General features: G+C 37.9%; 1 protein-coding gene across 2 annotated transcripts in view; it reads right to left on the reverse strand.

Annotated features, from left to right (window-relative positions):
- rimbp2b (RIMS binding protein 2b) overlaps positions 1 to 12226 on the reverse strand; it is a 123103-nt gene extending 110877 nt beyond the window's left edge. Inside the window, exon 1 of one of the 2 annotated variants that reach the window (XM_073867705.1) lies at positions 12083 to 12226. The gene's annotated coding sequence lies outside the window, so the exon portion shown is untranslated. The remainder of the gene's footprint in view (positions 1 to 12082) is intronic. The other variant, XM_073867706.1, reaches the window with a different exon arrangement.
- Positions 12227 to 17987: the final 5761 nt, after the last annotated feature.

The following is a 17987-nucleotide window of genomic DNA, read 5'->3' on the forward strand; positions in this document are numbered from 1 at the left end:
AAGATACATTCTTACAGTTCCCTTTCGAGGTCCCCAAAAGTGTCACTGTGGTGACACTTTGGGGACGCCTCCAGGATAAGTGCGTCTGAATGTGTATATCAAATTCAACCAATGGTGAGGCTTAACGACATAGATAGGGTGACGCAGGAGCCAGGAAGTATTTCGCTACCTGAAATATTGCCAAAGACGGCATTACAGGGATGCAGGAAGTATGGCAAGGGAGACGCAGCATCTCGTTCCCTTCTCAGAGAACAACAGTTACATACATAACCCGAGACGTTTGTTATGTGTCAAACACAACTATGCAAAAAAGCATTTTGGTATGAATCAACAATCGCATACAAAAGATATAAGAATTTAAAGCAAACAGTTTAGCATGTGTGCTTAAAGGCGCTCTAAGCAAATCTGTGTGACGTTACTTTTTGTTGATGTTTGAACTGTTTTCAAACAAACGGAGCGTCGCTAACTCCTCCCCCTCCCTTCCGTGCTTTCATGAACGCGCCCAACCCCACCCCCAAATCCTTCTCGTCGTTTATTGGCTGGAACACTTTGTTATGGTTTCTGTTTGTAGGTTTGGCCACTTTGTATTTATTGCAGTTTGTAGAGACTAGGCTGTCTACAAAGATCGCGTTTTTTACAGTTTGATCAGCGGACAGGCAGCAGGCAGATAGTGAGGAGATGTTTGCTGTATGTAACAAAAAATGTTTTATGGTCTGAAACGCATGAATTCACTTAGAGCACCTTTAAAAAGTCTAGAATTTGTATGATTATTATCCTACATTACACAGGGAATAATATGGATTTTTTCCCAAGAAAACTTTTTTGCATAAAATACATTCAAGCACTTTCAATAACCTGTATCTATGTACGTATATTTTCAAAAACTTCCCAAGTCCTTGAATTTTTCCCCCCAGATTCACAAACTTTTAAGGATTTCAAGGACCCGTGGGAACCCTGTGATGTCCTTGAGATTCTTAAAGCGTACTTTGTTCCATTCTCAAAGGATGGCTTTATTATTGCATGAAGTAAGAGTGAATAAGATTCTTAGTCAAATCTCTTCCAAATGTCCTGAAACTGGCGTAGACTTGCATCCATACATCTAATGGTCAATAATTGGTCTCTGAAGCTCAGACCAGGATTTTTAAAACACAAACATATTTATCACATCTGGCTGTACTAAACTAACTATTAAATAGGGGTGTGACGAGACACTTAATCCACGAGACGAGACACGAGATTGGGTTTACAAGAACGAGATTTTATAATTTTTTAATAAATCCTTAATGATAAAATAAATGAATGGGAAACTGAAATCACATTATTTTGAAATGTTTTACTGTCCCTAAAAATTATTTCGCTAAATGATAATGAAGTAATTTAATATTTTTGGTAATAAAAATACACCCATGTGAGCAATAACCTTTAAAATTACATAGTAATGACGATGCAATAATAATTGGTTCAAATAAAGCATCAAAACAAGTAAACACACATTACAGTAATATGTAGCCTTTGTAATAAAAAACAGCATTACGTATTATAACAAATGCATGCAGGGGGCGTTAATGGACCTGCTTCTGTTAATTTCCCTTTAGATGCTTACTTTTAGCCAAACAACATTAAAATCCATTTAAATCTTTAAATCCCAAACAAAAAGCACACGCAGTAAAGACAGAATATAATACATACACATTGCACTGGAAAAGGTTTAGCCAGAAACGTAGCTTTATGCTGATATTAGGACAGTGGCCGTTTCTCAAACAGAAAGCTGCATCCTCCGGAGCCGCATATGCAGGGTGTATACGTCTTCAAGCCTGGTTTATTTCAGTTATGCATTACATTTGCAAGTCAGAAGCATATTACCACAATTTACGATAAACTAAATATAATAGTAAATTTCATAATCGTTAATATTCTGTGATAAATCTTTATGTATGCAGTCTACAAATGCGACCTCCAAAGGATGCAGCCTTTTGTTTGAGAAACGGCCAGCATTTTACCTCCACGAGAAATCGCAATATATTTTTAATATCGCTAGATCTCGTCGCACGAGATCTCAACACACCCCTACTATTAAACTAAACTAACATCTGAACACAGTATCCAATGTACTGTAGCACATACAAATGTGCAATCTCAAACTTTTAGCTCTTTAGCTCATTGTAGATATGATGCTTGTCAATTTTTTTCTTGGGCCATGCTTGCCCTTATTTGACAGACAGTATCTAAGTAGAAAAAATTTACAAAAATACATGTACAGGGTGAAGAGAGGGGTGTGGGATATGATGTTAACAGACAGTAATTGGCAGAATGTGGTCTTGACACTTGCATGTCAATAAAAAATACAAAAACAAAGTTTTCTGTTCAGCACTTTCAACATGTACCACAGAGTATCACAAATGATGAACAATATGGAAAACATACAAATAAATGAAAGACGATCAAAATAAAGACGATTGTCGAGGTAAGAAGGAGGAAATGGGCAGTAAAACATAGTACCTAAGACACCATAGTATTTACTACAGTATAGCGAGCTTGCGTTATATTTCGCAACAATTACATGTCATCACCCCAGAATGCACTATGCACAAAACAATGGCGTCCACACAAAAAGTGTTTGCAACAAATGAGCCAAATAAGTTTTAAAAACATATACGATCAATTTTCCTCACAAACAACAATTGCTTGCATACGCAGAAATCTGACACACATACATGCACTGATTTGAATGTCTCTTACGTCAACACCTTTTCTCTTGCACAAACACACCCACACAGACCTGAAAACATGTGTTAGTACACACATCCCTGCAGATACACACACACACAAAAACCTCCACTGACAGAGATCTAATTAAGGACTGTGAGATTGAACATATCCCTCCTTCTGATAGCGTAAAATTAGATGTTACAGATTTGGAATTGCATTCTCACTGTGATGTCTGACACTGTCTACCAAATGTGTGGCTCACTGCATTGGCGTCTTTGAGTATGTCAGGCCAAAATAAAAAAGAATGTTAATCCAGTAAAAAGGGTCAAAATCAAATACAGACGACCAAATATGCAAGAACACAATTTTTGCGTGTGAAGTTTTTCTCAAACGCGAGCTGGATGAGCTGACGAATGACGATGACAAAACCCTCTAAAATTTGATTTTAAAACTGCACGCGATGCTCAGCTGTTACAATACTGTATATTTACTGTATAACCATCTTACATCATTCATATCTACTATATAGTATGCCACAACCAAACTGCATATTCTAATTTTAATAAACAGAACTACGTCTAAAACAAACACACTAAATGCTGCTGGAGACTTGCCATTGGCTGTTGTATTTCAATGAATAAATAATGAGGTGAGTCTAAGAAAGGGGCTATTTTGGGCATGTTTTACTATTAATAAAGTTTAGTTTTAATATGTGTTGTGTTATTACGTTTATGTAATACTAAATTGCATTGTTTCTGATAAATATTTTAAAGATGCGTTTTGTTTTAGTTACCGTCATAGAGAACAGTAGTCTTTTTCCTGTGAGTTAAATACTGCTGAAAAGACCTCCAAAGCTTGAATAAGCTAATCAGATAATAATGGGCAGCGACGTAAACACTAATGTTTCCCAACAGAGGATGTTTTTTGTTTAAAAAGACTCCGTTATTTTATAGTTGGCTGGACATTTTTTGGGGGGGCAGAAGGAAAATCTGGGGGGGCAATAACCCCCCAGCCCCCTCGTAGACCCGGCCCTGCTTGGCATTAACATGCGTTTTCATCGATCGGATCACAAGTGGACAACGTTAATGCCAGGTGTAAACGGTGTACAAAACGTTTCAGCTCATCCACTTTCGACCACTTTCAACCACATTTCAACCCCTTTCGATCGGATTGCTTTTGTAGTGTAACCGCACATGTGGTAGAATGTGTTTGAACAGCCACACGTGACCGCCTCTCAGCCCATTTATCTAATCTGAGGTACTGAACACAATGTTTTATGTCTTTTCTGACTTCTGGTGCGAACACATGATGAACAGTGCTATTTTTAGCCTTTCATTAATAAAACTAAAGCGGCTGATCTCCGCAGTTTCATTTTGCAAGCGTGTGAAAGTTGCGCGATCCTTTTTCATCAATTGCGCTGAAAATTCAGAGAAAGCTCTAACATATGCATCTACAAAACACTGTGCAGCATGTTTAACATGTTACTTACTACAGAAGCAGCAGACTCCGACATAATATTAGTCCATATAAAATCATCATTCCCCCTCTCCTGTTTAAATGACAGCGGAGAGACTCGCCCACCGTCTTGACAGACCACCCCCTCAGTATTCAGGACAGAAGCGGTCGAAAGTGGACAAAAGAGACGGATTTAAATACCAGGTGTAAACGTGATGTGTCTCTCTCGTTCACTTGTGATCCGATCAATGAAAACACATCTTAATACCAAGTGTAAACAGCCACAAAACGCACAACCTTGAAGCGGATGGGCTACAACAGCAGAAGACCTCACCGGGTACCACTCATCTCCACTACAAATAGGAAAAAGAGGCTGCAATTTCCACGAGCTCACCAAAATTGGACAATTGAAGATTGGAAAAATGTTGCCTGGTCTGATGAGTCTCGATTTCTGTTGAGACATTCAGATGGTAGAGTCAGAATTTGGCGTAAACAGAATGAGAACATGGATTCATCATGCCTTGTTACCACTGTGAAGGCTGGTGGTGGTGGTGTAATGGTGTGGGGGATGTTTTCTTGGCACACTTTAGGCCCCTTAGTGCCAATTGGGCATCGTTTAAATGCCACGGCCTACCTGAGCATTGTTTCTGACCATGTCCATCCCTTTGACCACCATGTACCAATCCTCTAATGGCGTCTTTCAGCAGGATAATGCACCATGTCACAAAGCTCGAATCATTTCAAATTGGTTTCTTGGACATGACAATACAGCATTCAACAGACCCGTGGTATAAATATATCTAATTTTTAGGTACAATCAAATTGGCTTTACAAGTTATTTCAACTTAAGCTGTGTTCACACAGCCAGCGACTAGCTGCGGCAGAGCAACAAGATCTTGTTCATCTCAATGGAAGCTTGGTCAGCGATTGTTGGCGACAGTGGGTGTGTCCAGAGACACAAGAAAATTTATGCAAACGATGACCGACTTTTGGGAGTTTACGTCATTTGTTTTTCATCAGTTACTCATTTGATTATGATTGTTACAAGGACAACCAGAATTAGGAATCCCTCCTAACAACCTCATTAAAAGAGAGGAGAAACACACTGTGACTATGTACTGTATACGATCTATAGAGTATATATTCCATAAGCCACTTTGTAAACACTGCGCAAAAAACGCACTACATAAATATTGTACTACACTTCTATCACTTACTAAAATGTGTCTAGAAATACCCCAATATAAGCATGACATTCATATCCCCAATTTGCTTGGCGAGTCAGAGAGCAGGAGCTGTTTTCTTAATACACAGACAGTAGAAAGTCCTATGGGGTGTCTCTTACATCACAGCTTCTTTGATTTCACTTTCTGTCTCTCATCCTCTTCCTTCCTCTTCCATCTTCTTTTTCCACCCCCCCCCCATCTCACCAGCTTTTGCGTCACGCTTTCATCCTCTGCGGGATTTCAGCATGCATTGCATCTGGAGGAGCAGCGCGTTTTGAGTTGCACTTTTGCATGCACGTGCCCAATCACAAGTACACACAAGAACAATAAGGCAAGTCTGACGTGTGTGCGATCCCCAAGATCCAAACCACAGCTAACTGGCTAGAAAGAGGTTTTTATGATCTTGTTAAAACAGGTTACATTATTCAAAGCACCATTTATTCAAAGAGAAAAAAGGGACAATAAGAGAGAAAAAGAGAAAGACTGATAGAAAAAAGAAAACCCACGGGCTGGGTAAAATTTTAATGAATTCTTGCAAAGTGGGAAGAAAAATGATTGTAAAAGTTGGCAGGAAAGGAAAAGATTTCAGCTCCAAAGATTTCTCCTGTGTCATTGGTTCTTCTCTCTTTTCTACACATCTAAAAGGAAATATTCAGAGAGTGGGGAAAAGTGAAAGAGCAGATATCTTCGCCCATATGTTTGAAGCGTCTGCCTCATGCTTTGATCATTTTTAATAAGGCACAATTAACAAATATTTTAGCAGTTTGCTGGCTGGTGTTAGCTACCTTTGCTAATGCAGTGGTTACTTATATGGTGATGTTTGATTTTGGAGTCTTTGGGAGAGGAACTGATGTGACACACCTTCAGTTGCATGCCAGTATGCTGACAGTATATCATTGCAGATGATCAAACTTTGATACAAGTGCGGTGTATATGGATATGGGTAGGTAACCCTCATCAACTGAAAGCTAATTGGTAACTTTGTACTAAGCTGCTATTGAAAGTTACTAAGGGGACTATTTTCGGGCAGTGCGTAATATCATTGCGCCTCCTGGAGCCATGTTACGACAGCAATGTCCTTCATTATTACGGCAGAATGAGAGGATAGTTCCTAGCCATATCGGCCTTGAAAATCACTACTTTTAATTTTCCGTCGGTCTTAGTACAACATGTATCTACAGAAGAGTCAAGTTTGAAAAAGGAAAAATATCGAAACTCTTTGGTTATTTTTGAGCGTGATGCTAATGGTCTAATCAGATTCAATGGATTATGCTAAGCTATGCTAAAAGTGGTACCGCCAGACCCGAACATCAGCCGAACGGATCCCAAAATGGAAAATGAGCATGTTTTCAATGTTTTCAAAAAATGGACAAATAAAAAATCATTGACGTTTGTAACTTTATTAAGGGTTAAACTATATTTGTATTATACAGTAAATACTATAAAACAATTATTTGAAATGTTATTACTTTATTTAGCTTCTGTACCTAAAAATGACAAAACATGATGATAAACATGAAAACGTCTAAATAAATAGGAAAATATTAAAATTGATATGTTTGGTATTTTTTTCACAGAACTATGTTTTTGGTATTACACCGAGAGTAAAGTACCAAAAAAAGATAACGGTGGATACAGCTAAGGCTGTCACAATGATTAAATAATCGTATTATCACAATTGTTTGACATCATCGCGATGATTTCAAATCACCACAATGATTGCACAACTCTCTAAAAAACAGAAGGGGGAGCTGTAGCGCCTGTATACACGAGACAGTATTAGATGGCGTTCCTTAACTGACAGTGTAATGCAATACATTGCAAAACCATTCAATACAGAGGAAAAAACAGCATTTAAAGAAATGCTGCGAAACTTTGATAAGCAGTATGAACTATTTATCATTAAATAATTACTTTTAAATATGTGTTATGTGTATTAATATTCACTGCTAGGTAAACCTTGCAAAATATTTAATTTAAATAATAACAACAATGTATGAAAAATATTTAATGAACAAACAAAATGTATGAAAATTAAAGGCGGAGTCCACGATGTTTGAAAAACGCGTTGGAAAAGGAGACGGGCCGACTACCAAAACACACTTATAGCCAATCAAATCAAATCAAATCAAATGCCGGTTTGCGTATGTGTGGGGCGGGTCTATCAAAAGAAGGTCCAGATTCTATTGGGGTAGGGGCGTGTTTGTTTAGGTGATTTCAAATATCAACATTGGCTTTCAAACATCATGGACTCCGCCTTTAAATGACAAAGCAATAAAATAGACAATTAATCATCATAACCGGCAAAAGTTAAAAACAGGCAATTAATTGTCAGAATTGTCATAATTTATTAGGCAATTAACCGTCAGCCAAATTTCATAATCGTGACAGCCCTAGATACGGCACCGAATTTCAAGTACCAATACGGGTACCATACCGATTAAAATGTGAATTGTACCCGACCCTACTTTTGACAAATGAATTTTGTGTTTTTTATGACTTTCGACCCTCATTGGTAAGACAAAATCTAAATAAGCAACTTACTGTAATAAAAGCAAAAGTCTGTAAATGTCAACATCACCATTAAGCTCTTTTTAATTGATACTTTGGGTGTACTTTAGGGGCTCCTGTGCCATCCAAGCAACTGCTATTGAGATGAATGAGAATGTTAACAAAGAGCAACTTTTACCTGGTATTACAGGCCTCCAAGCTAAAGAATGTAAAAAGGGGAAAAGGCAGACAGGGACAGGATATAGTCTGGCCAGACTGGCGCTTTGTGAGTGTTAATACGAAGGATAATTACGTTAAAGGTCTGTGGAAGGCTTGTAATGTGGTCAGCATGGTGATGCAATTTAATTAGCCTTTATATGAACATGTCCGGAGTCTTGTTTAATAGACGTGCATGCATAAAAATAAAGAAAGTTGCTAGACACATAAACAACATTAACTCTAAGACTGTTGTGTTGCAGAACGCATGGCCATCAAGCAAATTGGTTAGCAACAATGGGGGAATGTAACATCAACTAATTAATATTCATGAGCAAGCAAATATATATTTCTAATGTGAAGTACTCAGTGATTCATGTATGAGCCAAAATTAAGTCAGAGCAGGACATGTGTATAATGCTGTAATGTACATGTGTTAAACAAATACACACCTTACTGTTCATCTTGTTAACGCACACACACAAACATACACACACAATATTAAAAATGTCATTCTGCACTGATGGTTTTCATTAACACTTCTTATCACACATGACTGATAGCACAAAACATTGTTGCCAAACATTGGACTTAGATTCTAAGGACTTGCTCTCGCTCTCTCTCTCTCTCTCTCTCTCTCTCTCTCTCTCTCTCTCTCTCTCTCTCTCTGCAAAATCAGATGCACCGCCCCTATATTCTTGTTTCCAGTTACTGAGCAATAAAAAATGTGACACACCAAAAAAGGATAAATGACATGCTAATGGGAGGCTTTTATAAAATGCTGTTTCCTAGCAACTAACAGGTGAGAAGGGCTGCAAATCTATGCACCCACAGCAACCAAAATCATGCTGAGATCATGGGAGAACCAAAAAGAGAAAAATGAGAGAGACTGTCATAGATAATGTTAGTGTAAAAGTATATAAAAGTACACCACCTGAATATACAATGGCAAAATAAAGTGGTAAACTGGTTTTCTACAGTGATTTGCCATAAAATGTGATTTGATTCTCATCTAGGTCACAACAATAGACAAACACAATGTGCATAAGCTGACAACACACAAATAATTCAAGTTTCTTCTTTTTTGAAAACACCAATTAAACATTCACAGTGCTGGAGGAAAATGTAAGTGAACCCATAGACTAATTACTTTATTGAAAGCTAATTTGTGTCAGAAACTGGCAAAATGGATTCCAATTAATAAAATTACTTTAAAAGGTGTGGTTTAGTGCAACTTTGATTGATTAAAAGATGCTAAAACATTTTAAGATTGCTACCTCCGCCATTGACGAGTTAACTCGTCAATTAAGAGAAAACGCTTCCCTTCCAATCACGAGTTTTCTGGCAATCGGTATTTCCGCTATTATTCACCAGGTGGCGCTCTTACCCAACTTATAAAATGCTGAAGTATTCCCTTAGGGCATCATGTTTTGATGATAGCTCTGAATCTGATCTCTCTCAAAAGTTCTTCACAAAAATCAAATTATCTCAGCCCTTTGCTCAATATTTGGTATTTTTGAATATGAGAGGTGATAAAAAGAGACCAAATAACGGATGAAACCTTTATTTATTTTTTTATTTGAAAGCAGAGAGTCTTTCATTTGATATATTGTATGTTTATTTATTTAAAAAATAAATTTTTAAACTTTTGTGAAAATCATAAAAAAATGCTGGCGCTGAGTGGCAACTTTTTTTTAAATGCTGGCTGGTAAAGAGTTAAGAAACATCAGCTCATATGAACCATGCCTCTCTAAAGATATCTGATCAAGGGCTGTTGCACTCCATATGGATGAAAAGGGATACAAAACAATCTCAAAATGTTTAGACATCCATCAATCTACAGTAAAGACAAATTGTCTATAAATGGAGACATTTCAAAACACTTTGTTTTAAGATGTCAAATAAATCTTTGATGGCCCCAGAGTACGTATGTGAAGTTTTAGCTCAAAATACCATATAGATCATTTATTATAGCATGTTAAAATTGCCACTTTGTAGGTGTGAGCAAAAATGTGCCATCAAATTCTGACATCACAAGGGGAGCCAAATTTCAATGGCATATCTTTTCACATGCTTGCAGAGAATGGTTTACCAAAACTAAATCTTTTTCATATTTTCTAGGTTGATAGAAGCACTGGGGACCCAATTATAGCACTTAAACATGAAAAAAGTCAGATTTTCATCTCATGTCCCCATTAATACTGCCTTCCTAGAAGTGGGCGCACAGAGGAGATGACTCCTAAGGCACAATACAGAATACTCAATGAAGAGTAACAGCTAAGGCTTGAGACATCCTTGGAACTGGCACACATCTATGTTCATAAGTCTACCATACGCAAGTCTTTGAACAGGCACAGTGTCTATGGCAGAACACCAAGGAGGAAGCCGCTGCTCTCCCGAAAAACATTACTGTGAGCCTGAAGTTTGCAAAAGAACAGCTTGGCAAACCCCAGTGCTACTGGGAAAATATTTTATGGACTGATGAAAAGTTGAATTATGGGAAAAATACTATGGTGCAAAAAGCACACAGCTTACCAACAGAAAGCATCACTCCAATAGTAAAGTATGGTGGAGGGAACATCCTGATTTGGGCATGCTTTGCTGCCTCAGGGCTTGGACCACATGCCATTATTGTGGGGAAAATGAATTCCCAAGTTTAACAAAATATCCTACAGGATAATTTCAGGGTGGCTGTCCGCCAGTTGAAGCTCAGAAGTTGGTTGACACAGCAGGACAATGACCTTACAGGGGACATTTCACAAGACTTTTTTAAAATGTCAAATAAATCATTGGTGTCCCCAGAGTATGTATGTGAACTTTTACCTTAAAATACCATATTGATAATTTATTATAACATGTTAAAATTGCCACTTTTCAGATGTGTCGCTTTTGGGTGTGTCATTTTAAATGCAAATGAGTTGATCTCTGCACTAAATTGCAGTGCCGTGGTCAGATTAAGGGGCGGGATTATCCCCATCTAACATCACAAAGGGAGCAAAATTTCAGTGAGCTATTTTTTCACATGCTTGCAGAGAATGGTTTACCCAAACTAAGGTACTGGGTGGGTATTTTCACATTTTCTAGGTTGATACAAGCACTGGGGACCCAATTATTGCACTTAAACATGGAAAAAGTCAGATTTTCATGATATGCCCCCTTTAAGCATCAAAGTAAATCCACCACAGACTAGCTTAAGAAAAACAACATGCGCCATTTGGAGTGGCCTAGTCATAGCCCAGACCTTAACCTGTGGAATGATCCCAAGAGAGCGGTTCACACTAGAAATCCTACAAATGTGTCTGAATTTAACCAGTTTTGTAAAGGGAAATTCTTCTGAGACATGTGCGGGTCTGATTCAGAGCTACTGAAAGCGCTTGCTTGAAGTAATTGCTTCCAAAGGACTGGAGGTTCAACAAGCTATTAAATCCAAGAGTTTTCTTGCATTTTCCTCCAGCACTGTGAATGTTTAATGGGTGTTTTCAAAAAAGACACAAGAAACTAGAATTATTGTGTGTTGTCAGCTTATACACATTGTGTTTGTCTATTGTTGTGACCTAGATCACATAGCAAATCACAGTAGAAAACCAGTTTATTCCTAGGGGTTCACATACTTTTTCTTGCCACTGTACCACCTGCAGCGAAAAACCTGTTTGTGTACATGGTTCATTTTTTATATTGAAAGCCACTGAAAGAGGAAACCAGATGCCTCACAAGCATTTCTATTAGAAAACAATGATGTGACATGATTGTAAGCTGGAGTGGAGCGCGACTGTGTGTAATCAATGCAATGCATTTAGATCTGGTCCAGCACTTCAACAAGAAGCCTTTAGGTTCTCTCTTCACTGGTATCAATACATGTGCGTTTGTGTGCATAACACCAAAACATTACCCGCAGCTTTATATCTTTTTAGATTTAACCCATTAAATGTAAAATCAGCATCACAACTGCCATAAGGTTAAAAATAAAAGGATGGGTACGTACAGACCAGCAGTTTGTGTTGTTGTTTAACCAGGAAGAGGGCGGAGGTCTCAGGTAAGAGTTTGTATTTCCTGGCCTCTAGCCAGTATGCTTCCACGTGCTGAGGAGACAACTCGCATATATAAAATGGAAACACCTCATTCCTTGGTTTCTGAAAAAAGAAAAAAAAACATATATAAATAAATTGCCTACATATATGCATTATATAAAATATCAAACCATACAATACCAAACTATTTTACAATTAGTATTTTTAGTGGACATTGATTTTCACGAATCATTAGTGGTCATCTAAATGAGTGGCATCAACTAAACAGCCTTTTACTGTGTGTGTGTGTGTGTGTGTGTGTGTGTGTGTGTGTGTGTGTACACATGTTCTTTGTTGGTAGAGTTAGGCTTTTGTGGTTCTTGCCAACAGTGGTGGTTTCCTGTAAGGCCTGACTTTAGCAGGTGGCCAATGAGTACAAAACAACGTTACACCATCATCATGTCCTTAACACATTAGCAGGGACCATTAATACTCTGGCAAGCAAACATGAGCTTATCAGTGTATCTGTTTGAACATGCATGTGTGTATTTGTATTTGTAACGTCTCAACAAAATGGTTCACCTGCTCTATATAGAAGAGAAAGAGGAAAAAACTAACCAACAACAAAGAAAACACAAAAGAGGGTATAATAAAAACCACCACCACATACGCAATATGAATACTATGAATGCAAGCAGATGTTCGGATTCAGCACAGGCCTCATATATGAGCCTATTAAAAAATTATGGGTAAAAAAGAAACAGTCTGGCCACTTTTCTCAACGTAACACAGCAGGATGTTAAAATTCGTCTTTTTACTCAAATTGTTAATATAATTTATAACAAAAAAATGTTACATTAGAAAAATGCATACAGGAAGCCTAAAGGAATATTAGGAACACCTGTTCAATTTCTCATTAATGCAATTATCTAATCAACCACTTACATGGCTTCAATGCATTTAGGGGTGTGGTCCTGGTCAAGACAATCTCCTGAACTCCAAACTGAATGTCAGAATGGGAAAGAAAAGTGATTTAAGCAAATTTGAGCGTGGCATGATTGTAGGTGCCAGACGGGCCGGCCTGAGTATTTCACAATCTGCTCAGTTACTGGGATTTTCACACACAACCATTTCTAGGGTTTACAAAGAATGGTGTGAAAAGGGAAAAACACCCAGTATGCGGCAGTCCTGTGGGCGAGAATGCCTTGTTGATGCTAGAGGTCAGAGGAGAATGGGCCGACTGATTCAAGCTGATAGAAGAGCAACTTTGACTGTAACCACTTGTTACAACTGAGGTATGCAGCAAAGCATTTATGAAGCCACAACACGCACAACATTGAAGCGGATGTGCTACAACAGGAGAAGACCCCATCGGGTACCACTCATCTCCACTACAAATAGGAAAAAGAGGCTACAATTTGCACAAGCTCACCAAAATTGGACAGTTGAAGACTGGAAAAATGTTGCCTGGTCTGAAGAGTCTCGATTTCTGTTGAGACATTAAGATGGTAGAGTCAGAATTTGGCGTAAACAGAATGAGAACATGGATACATCATGGCTTGTTACCACTGTGCAGGCTGGTGGTGTAATGGTGTGGGGGATGTTTTCTTGGCACTCTTTAGGCCCATTAGTGCCAGTTGGGCATCGTTTAAATGCCATGGCCTACCTGAGCATTGTTTCTGACCATGTCCATCCCTTTATGACCACCATGTACCCATCCTCTGATGGCTACTTCCAGCAGGATAATGCACCATGTCACAAAGCTTGAATCATTTCAAATTGGTTTCTTGAACATGACAATGAGTTCACTGTACTAAAATGGCCCCCACAGTCACCAGATCTCAACCCAATAGAGCATCTTTGGGATGAGGTGGAACGGGAGCGTCGTGCCCTGGATGTGCATCTCACAAATCTCCATCAACTGCAAGATGCTATCCTATCAATATTGGCCAACATTTCAACCTTGTTGAATCAATGCCATGTAAAATTAAGGCAGATCTAAAGGTGAAAGGGGGTCAAACACAGTATTAGTATGGTGTTCCTAATAATCCTTTAGGTGAGTGTATAATTTAGTGGTCTCATATATTGGACTGTATATATCATCAGCATTTGAATTCAATAGTTCAGGTTACTATAGATCTTTGATGAGACCAGAACTTAAAGAGAATATTGTATGTGAAGCCTGAATCTATTTCACTTAAAAAAGGCAAACTGCGTCCTAATATAAAAAAACAAAAACACCCCAGAATCACCCAGCAAACAGCTTGAAGTACCTACAGTACATGTGTGGCATTTAAGATCTCCAGATACTCACACCTGCTTAAGCGTCCGCTCTTAAATGACCGGGATAGGTGAGTTAGCCTAACAGTTAGCTTAGCTCTTCAGATCACAGGAAGTAGAAAGAACAAAAAGGATGATTACTAATTCATTGTGCCAGTCAGGTGTAACGGAGGGGATCCTTTGTTCTGGAGAAGATTCAGAAATGTTACACTGTGAGACAAATTCATCTACGCTTCATCTCCAGGGCTAAAATTAGACATGGATGTAAATAGATGCAAAGAGGAAAACTGTTTGATCATTGACAAGTGTGTGGGTTGACCAGCAGGCATGCTGTGCATAGCTTGTTTGTTTAAGTTGTGGCTGTTTGTATAGTAATGTAACTGAGCATGCATGTGTACGTCAGTGTTCACGTCATAACTGATTAGCTAATGTCTCTTGTTAAGGGCACGTGGCTTCTTCTCCTGTAACATTTCTTCATTTTTTTTTAAGAACGTCCAAACAAACAACCAGCTATTTATTGCAATAGGTAGATATCAAGCTTATCATTTTCATGGTCTTATTCTACTCCAAATAATGTTTTTTTATTATGGCCAACCATGCAAATTGTTTAAAAAATAAATAATAATCCAAGTACTTGACTGTGGTTAAACATTCTAAAACCAGTGATGGGATGATTAGACCCCCAACCAATAGGCTACTGGGCAACACAAGCTCAACCCTCCGGCAAGCCAAAGCAGTAATGTCGGTAATGTACACAGGCATCTGGACATTGGCAGTCCATAAAGAGACAGAATGGATGTTCTGGCAGTAAAATGAGAGAAAGAGAGTGGAGGGAGGGGGTGGATGTGAAAATGAGAAAGACCTGATAAATTGGCAGAGGTATGATAATGTCACCGTGTTTACCTTTAGCATTTAAAAATCTCACCAGCTGAGTTCACATGACGTAAGTAATTAAAAACAACAATTCATTTTCCGCTCAATCACTGTTCACCGCACATCACATTGAGAACAGTTACTGTTTATCTGTAACAATTTGAATAAGAACGTTTTATTCAGACTAAAAGTGGGTTTACAACATTTTCTTTTGTGTTTTCACATACAGATGACATCGTTGTCAAAATGATCCCTGTTTAAAACGATCCGCAAAAATGCATATTATGCATGAAAGCCAGTACACTGTAAAAAAATCCTTGTTAGACTTAAAGGTGGTGTGTGTAAATTTTAGCTGCATCTAGTGGTTGCGAATTGGAACCAACAGCTCATCCCTCAAATTCAAAACGCATATGGTAGCAACGTAGGGAAGAAATGCGCTCTGTATTACAGATTGTCCGTTTAGGGCTACTGTAGAAACCAGGGCTTTGAACCAGATTTTTTCCCAATTGTTTTGTTCCGAACAGAAACAGTATTTTAATGTTTTCGGTTTTCGATTCAACCCTAAAATTGACGTTCCTGAACCGGTTAGAACAAAAAATAAAGTTCCCGAACCGGTTAATAACGTTCCATGTCAGCTGTGGGACATACAAATAAGTAGGCTGATCATTAGGACATTAAACTTAAATTATTAGTCTATATTTTTCCTTAAGTCTTCAAACATTAAAAAAGGTTACATTATGTAAGCGGCATAACTGTTATTCTGATATGCCTACATTTGTTTCAGCATTATACATGAATTAAGACGAGGACAATTTCTGCCATGTTGTTTATATAACAACTTAAACAAATGTTTTATTAGAAAAAGAATACTGTGGTATTTTGAGATCATTTTGTTTGTATGTGTCCTGTCAGGAACAGAAAGATTGTTCGCTTGCTTTTTGAAACGCATCTCTCCGTGTTTGCACTTTTGAGAGATGCGCAGACGGAAAACAAATTCCAAACGGCCCTTCGGGCAGAAAATGCTGCATAAACAGTCACTCCACATACAGTTAAGTGAAAATTATGTTGTTTTTCAGTGCTTTATATAGAAAATTGCTCCATAAGGGCAGTTTTTTTTAGTTTTACCAATAATTAGTATTAAAAAACAAACATCTTGAGATACTTGGTAGCCTACAATATTTACCTCTTATGATTGAGCATTATTACACGGCTCTCTGGAATGCTTGATTCTGATTGGCAGTTGAGACATTTGCAGGTTCGTTCTTTTCAAATAATAACCGCTCCAAAGTAATAACAAATAGCCGGTACTACTTGTAAGAGTAAAATCGCTCCGCGCCAACAAAGATCAATAAAGATTACTGTTTGGCGCCATCTTGTGACAAACACTGGAGAACCACGACAAGACACAGACAGCTTACTGAGACTGAACTTGACAAAATAGAGCATGACAGCTACGAAGCCAACACACAAAAAAATACAGAATGGGCATTAAAACTTCTCAAAGACTGGCTAAAAGAGAAAAAAATGGATGGAGACAGACAAGTATGAAGCAGAGGATCTTAATAAGGTATTACGATAATTTTATGCATCTGTGCAAAGTTTCGTGGAAGGATAAAAATGTTAATTTAAAACAAATATGCCAGTAAAATGTTTCAAATTCATATTCATGTCCAGTTTTTTTCTTATGTGGCAAGTAGCCGTGTACTAAGCGGGATAATGTAGAGGCAGCCGGTAGTTATTGGGAAAAAAGCCCCTTCAGTGTGATACAAGACCCTCCGCTTCGCGTCGGGTCCTGATCACACTGTTGGGGCTTATTTCCCGATAACTACCGGCTGCCTCTACATTATCCCTTACTTAGAGACTTGGGCTTGAGTGTAGGTTACTTGCTGGTGGCAAGCTTCGCATTTTTTGAACTTCACCGAGTCATATTGCACAGAAATCTTGTCAAAGAAGGGAAAAAAATAACTGTACTAAACGGTTACCATTATTTTAAATAAACGTTTCTGTTCTGGAACTTATATTTATTTAAAAGTTTCTGGTTTTGTTTCTGTTCCTTGCAAAACATCAAAAGTTTCTGGTTTTCGTTTCGTGAACCGGTTCAAAGCCTTGGTAGAAACATGACGGCAGCTTCCATGTAAGGTGACCCGCAGTGTATGTAAATAAAAACGGCTCATTCTAAGGTATTATAAACAATACGGTTCATTATGTAAGGTCTTTATACACCACTGATAATAAAGTTATGTTATGTATATTCATACAGCACACATCTCTGCTACAAATGATCACTTATCCATCTTGGACAATTACACCAAACGTGACAGAAGTGCAAACGTTACAACTTATCCCATAGATGGGGTTAATTGTAACAGGCACGGGGTTAGTTGTAACACTTGCTAAATATTAAGTTTGCAAGCAAATATTTCAATACTATTTTGTCTATATACTTAAAGTGGATATTGTTTATATATCGGTCTATAATAGACAGATATCCACACTGTATTCATTCATCCAGCCCTTTTCTAAAATAGTTCAATTATAAATGGATACAAATGTCTAAATATGTGAGAAAAAGCAGCACAATTATGACAAACATACTACAGTTTCAAAGTATGATTTCAATCTTTGACGTGACCTTATTCAATCAATATTAAAGATATGAACAAAAATACATTTGACAAACGATTTCTGATAAGACAGGCACATTAATTTTGTTGGCAGCCAGCAATCATTC

Source organism: Misgurnus anguillicaudatus, chromosome 5 (genome assembly GCF_027580225.2).
Source record: "Misgurnus anguillicaudatus chromosome 5, ASM2758022v2, whole genome shotgun sequence".
Taxonomy (NCBI): domain Eukaryota; kingdom Metazoa; phylum Chordata; class Actinopteri; order Cypriniformes; family Cobitidae; genus Misgurnus; species Misgurnus anguillicaudatus.